This window comes from Ptychodera flava, chromosome 2 (assembly GCF_041260155.1).
Source record: "Ptychodera flava strain L36383 chromosome 2, AS_Pfla_20210202, whole genome shotgun sequence".
NCBI classification, from domain to species: Eukaryota; Metazoa; Hemichordata; class Enteropneusta; family Ptychoderidae; genus Ptychodera; species Ptychodera flava.
Window position 1 is genome coordinate 9,434,633 of NC_091929.1, and position 6,466 is coordinate 9,441,098.

The 6,466-nt window shown below is 35.7% G+C and overlaps 1 long non-coding RNA gene across 1 annotated transcript; it reads left to right on the top strand.

Moving 5' to 3' along the window:
- The first annotated feature begins 733 nt into the window (after positions 1-733).
- Positions 734-3,847, top strand: LOC139147110 (uncharacterized). Its single transcript, XR_011555648.1, has 3 exons — positions 734-1,044; positions 3,164-3,275; positions 3,730-3,847. It is a non-coding gene; the product is annotated as an uncharacterized lncRNA (long non-coding RNA).
- Positions 3,848-6,466: the final 2,619 nt, after the last annotated feature.

Genomic DNA, 6,466 nt, shown 5'->3' on the forward strand with positions numbered 1-6,466 from the left:
ATGAATACAGGCTTTCTGAATACAAGCAATGGATTATTAACTGTATTCACCTGTATATGCACTATTCAGCTAAAATACAGGCAATAATTCATGCTTATACAGTAAGTATTATAGCGTTTTTATGCATTGGAAGTTCATGCTATTTTATATTGGGCCCCTGAATTCTATTATTCTACACGGCACTTAACGTAGATTTTATCCAAACTGTAAGGTCAATATCGGCTTCTTGTTCGATCAATTTATTTTGCAATTGAAATTTATTTTGGACTGCATTTTGCCACGTGTACTGGAGAAAAGCTCAAGCAATGATCCCTATCGAGTTCGAGAATACTTGTCCATGTCAGAACTGTTCTCGTTGTGAAAATAGGCGTCTCAAATTCAGGCGTAAGACACCGATGACCCCAGTTTAATAATTTGGTCTCTACCAATGATAACATATTAAATATATGTATGTTTATATAAATGTTTTACAGGTATAACTATCATGGCAGTTGCACAGATGTTCGTCATGTTTAATTTTATAACATTGTTTACAAAACTGTGTTACAAATGATGTCAACCAAATAATGGTTTTGTATTGGTTGACCATAGTAGACAATCAGTCTACTTTTTATGACAAAACAAAATAAATTGAATAGAAAAATAATTTCCATCGCAAGTCCGCGGCGAATTTCACTATCAAAATCAACTCTTCTTAACATATGCCTCTTTTCAGAAGTGTTAAATGCTATAGACTTCGTCGCTACTGCCATTTTATCTTCATTCCCTGAAGTCGAGGACAACGATGATGACACAGATGCCTTTATACGAGCCTTGCTGAACACTGCAGACAAACTTGCAACGTTTGTACTTCTGAACAAAGAGCCAAGTACAGGCCCCGTGCTACTTGAAACGTCATCACTGCTGTTAAATTTGGAGAGTGGCTCGGAAAGCAAGTTTGTTAACTTATCTGTAGGAGTAGGCGTTGGGTATGGGTTTATTCTACCAGGAGATGAAAAACTTGATTTCAGTCTAACAGAGGAAGCTGGCTCATTGAACAGGATAGTAAGTATATTTTGTAAATTAGTAATCCGTAATACAATATATTATTTTTAAAGCTTGGCGGGCAACATATATTTATTCTAGAATGGCCATTATATGTACGATGTTATTTAAAGTCTTATTGTGGCAACATCAGTTTTTGATGTGTAGTCATTGATCGAAAAAACTAAAAGACCCCTATATGATGAAGTCAGTGTTTTTAATTTTGTCAATAATAATAGCACAATTTCGTACAAAACAGGATGTACATCATGATTAAAAGCGATAACAGTGTTAAGTGTGGTGATGTCAAGTAGAATTAAAGCTGCAAGCAGCATTGCCGGGGCCATCTTGGTCACATGACATTTTGGCAAAAAAATTTGCCTGTATATACTTCTCAAAGTCCACTTTGTTGGCTAGCCCCTACCTGTATATGTGTATACTAAATGAGGTAGAGGATATGGTGCAATTAGTTTTTCATCCCGACGAATATGAAGGCAGTAGTAGTTTGGTTGCTGATTTGTAGGCTTATTTGTAAAATCGAGCTCAAAGGTAATTCCAATTAAGTTATATAGGACAAAAGATTTGCTTCCATATTATCCCTGTTTACTAAAAATTAGATCTCCAAACTCCATTGGCTAGCCAAGAATTAGATATTTACATAATTATTGAGGTACAGGAAGTGGCTAATCATGCGACCTTTTGTCAAAAAAAAAACTTTGTTCCGATTTCTATACAAAATTCAGACCTGTAGCTCATTTTGCAACACCAGAATTAGATATGCGCATAATTAATGAGGTACAGGAAGTGGCCGGTCATGTAAAATGTTGTCAAACATTTTGTGGCCACACTTATCCCTTTATACCAAAAATCTGACCTCTAGCTCCATTGGCAAGCCCAGAATTAGGTATGTGCATAAGTTATGAAGTACATGAAGTGGTCATGTTACATTTCTCGGACAATGTTTTTTCCACACTTTACACCAAAAACTGTGACTTTTAGCTCTATTGTTAGCCAATAATTAGATATATGTATAATGTATGAGGTACAGGAAGTGGCAATGACGTGATATCGTGTCAAAAAACTTTCCTCCAATACTTATCACTGTATACTGAAAACCAGACCTCAAGCTCTATTGACACGCCCAGAATAAGATATGTACATAATTAATGATGTACAGGGAGTGGCTGTTCATGTGACATTTATTCAAAAACAATTCTTCCCATACTTATCCCTGCATACAAAAACTTAAACCTCAAACTCCATTTGCTAGCCCAGATTGAGATATTTGCATAATTAATGACTTTAGTAGCTCAGCTGCAGAGGTATATGGCAGCTCAAAGGTCTTTGCAAATTGTGAAAATAAAACTTGAAATTCTTTCTCAACATTGACATGGTGTAGTCTATAACTTTGAAGTTTCGCACAGAGGAGCCTTGCCCTATGGTATACAAATATTGTTAACAGAATTTTGATTGATAAATTTAATGCAAATGAGATGGATTTAGAAGTTTCAAGCGAATATTGCCACTGGGTCATGTGACCAGTCGGCATGGTAACGAAATGAAAAATACAGTATTAGAGTTTCATCCTTGTGCGAAATTGCCAGTCATTTTGTGCGACTGTCTTGGAAAGGGAGCCATGGTACATGAAAGTAGATCAAAGGTCATTCAAGGTCATCCAAAAATTGTGAAAATAATTTTGGTCCTACACTGACTCATACGAAGCAGAACCCAAATCTGTAGTTCCTGTAGATCCTGGGATGTACTGACTTTGTAAAACTGATAAGATTTGCAAATTTTATGCAAATTAGGTGGAACCAATATCGCAGCCAGGACATGTGAGCAATGAAAGTTTGAAGGGTCAGGTGCAAGGGTACTTATAAGACCCTACTAGCTCTGCTAGTTTGAAATGGCTGTGTGCAACGGTTTCTGAAATCTAGGTCGTCAAAAAAGTGATGGAAGAAGCAGTCGCAGAAGTTGAAGTTCCCGAGAGCTGATCTCCAGTAGAAACAATAGGGCCCAAGCCTTGTCGGCTTGGGCCCCAATCAGGTCGAACATTACAGTCTGTGGTGTTATTATTGTGTCAGCACACTTCAACAGAAACAGAACCTGTGTTTGTTCACTCCATCATTATATCACACAGGTGAAACGTCTCAAAAGGAGATCTTTGCAGAGAGATAATAGTGGACATGTATCTTCGGAAAATGACGTTCTGGCATTGTCGTTCACGGACAGGGAAGGCAATGAAGTCGAAGGTACTTATAGCAAATGAAATGTAATGCGTATTTTAACTCTCCTTCTGTCAACAGGAACTTCTGTAATTCAGTGTGAACAATAGAAGTATATCACCCATATTTACTGACAACTAATGCTAGAAACTACAAACAAAACTGTTAATGAAGTTTCTGTGTATGCAAGCAACATGTGTAAATGATATTCTATTTATAAGACGGTATCATTAAAACAACATTGTTATCGTTATTTGTTGGAAAATTGATTTTACGTTCATTGACTGTTTCATATGCTAGCATAATAGGTTAACTAAAAGCAAGGATTGGAACAAATTATAATATTGATATTTTCACGCTGGGAATTCCAAACCTACACGTTCATCATTTGTTATATATTTTACCATAACATGATAGTTCATTAATTTTCGAATTGTATTTTTGTCACTGATACATCATGCATTTTTTTCTGTGCATAAAGTGAATAATACAACGGAAGAAATTCAAATTATTTTTGAGAGTGACCTCCCCGCGGATGAAAAACATGTGTTAGTTGAAAGTCTCTATCTTGATATTGATGATGTCACGTACTACGGAACTGTTTTCAAGGTGGGTCTATTCTGAACAATGTTTCATCATTTGTATTGTATTTTATTGTGTTGTATGGTATCGTATTGTATTGTATTGTATTGTATTGTATTGAACCGTTCTGCATGTGTGCATGTGGATACATGGGTGGAGGGATTTATGGACGGATGGATGGATGCTCGGACAGTGGGAGGGACGGTGGGTGGGTGGGTGGATCGGTGGATAGGAATATGTTGCAAGGTAAGCAGGTAGGTTGATAAGCAGATAGGTGGATATAATTAGACGTCCAAAACTTTATTTTTTGATGTATAGTCTGAAAACCGAAAGACAGGTGATCAAATACTCGATTTGACATTTATTTTTACGAGTGCCTTTATAAGACCCATGCTTTGGACTTTTAAACAGAAACCGTAATATATAACTGATTGGTGATTTGTTTGTCACTCTCATTTTACCTTTCCTTGTATTTCCTTTCCAGGTGTCGAAGTTGGATCATGCAGTTGTCATTATATTTGAAAACTCGGAACCGCTCTTTGGAAATGCCACGTCATATATATTCAATGATGTGGTCAAGTATTCGAATCAGTACTGTGGGTACCAGTTCTCTGTTGGTGTCCAGTTCAGTGGAAACCATTCGAACATTTTCATTCCCGAGGACTACTTTATGACAACTGGAGATTACTATTTGACCTTCACTATTCCCGGGAGTAAGTAACATACACGTTCAAATTCATTATGATTTCGATTTTACTGAAAATAATATCAGCATGAATTCATCTACAGTTGCCGTTTGTATAGTATTTTCATAATGCTCTGGCTAAAAAAAGCTTTGTGAATTCGATTTTCAGAACGAGAAGTGAAGTTTTCGATGGCTGTTAAAGAGATAATGTGCAAGTACATGGGAAAGCAAACTAGTACATGGAAAAGAGACGGTTGCGAGGTACACCTTCATTTGGAGAACCTTAATTTTGTGGCTTAATGGAAACAATGGCATTATTATTTGATATGCGCAAACCCTTGAAATTGCTTTTTTTGTCAAAACTTGCAATATAATATTATATAATATAATATTGTAAGCTAATAATTTGCCTTTTTGTATTATTAATGTGTAAATACATTGCTATGACTATGGTTAAAAGCTAGGTTGTAACAAATTTAGGACAATAATTTTACATGATTGAATAGTAAATCGTACACATTTGCTGCGGTTTCAGGTTTCATCAATGTCTAACCTGACATCAACTGTGTGCCTATGCAATCATCTGACCACATTCACGACTGTAAAGGTGTAAAAACGGCGTTTCCACAATAAGGTGAGAGAGAGACTGTCTTTCGGACACCAGAACAAAGCTTCAAAGAAGGAGAGGGGAACAGAAAACCATATAATACTGTGTCTTTCCGTCATTGAATCATTGGCATTGAAGTACAGAAAAGGTCTCTTCTTAATTCACAGCGGATTAAGAAAAGCATATAGCAAAACCGGACAACGACGAACCTTCAATTTAACAGAGAGGAACCTCAGTCAGAAATACACAAACAGGACATTAATTATCAGTGACTATACTTGTCGGCGATTTTATTTTATCGGCGATAGCCCTCGTATATACTTTGACCAACACTGAATTGTTAGGGTATAGTCTGTACATAGCTTTATCAATGTAAAGATGAGTGATGGAATGTTTGTTGGGGAGGAATCCCAATATGGTGTAGTCGCTAACTTCACAAGGGGAACCATGTTATAACATACATATTAAAGAAGTCAAGATAACATTGATTCATATTTTTTCACTATTCACAGAACAGCAAGATGACCTTTTCTGTGTCCACTTGATATTGGAGATGGGTATTTTCAAAGAATTTCCATCGAATATGGACTCCTTAAGAGAGCTCAGAGAACTGGTACAGCCTGTGCAACCCCTTGAATTAGAGACTTGTTGGTCGCTCTATTGAGAGTGTTTTGGCTAGCTTAAAGGCAAGGCATGTCAAGTTTAATTTTAATGATAAGTTGTACTGTCCAGTGTTTTTTTTAAAAAACATTGGTAATTCAATGAAAAATTTTAGTTGTTACATTTGAATCCCCCATTTACTTATGTGAATTTTGACTTGACTAAGTAATCATACATCATGTTTGTTAAGATAGAGTTTTTGAACGTTTTTATCATAAAATCTATTTGAAATTATGTTGCACGTATTTTTAATCATTATACAATCATCTTTTTGATCCAATATTAGTATATTGACTCATACTTTTTAGTTCAGTTATGTATTTATGTAACGGCAGCATTTGATGATAGCCGAAATATTTAGACAAACATTTATCGTTTTGATTATTCAATTTGATTATCCGTTAGGATTCATGAATTGCACTTAAGCTCACCAAAACACATGTACACACCTGAATATTTTTGTTACTATTTTATGATATCTGCCTAGATGTTTTAGTTTTCTAGAGCCAGTGTGCAATTGTATATCAGTACGTGTGTAGATTTACCTTAAGTTAATGTTACGATTTCTGATCATTTTATTTCCCCTGTTTTTGTCATTTCGAGAATTACCTCCACATTTCTTCCTTACGAAATTAGACTTATCGAGATCTCTTCTTAGGATAGGCTCACAAAAAAATGTCTATT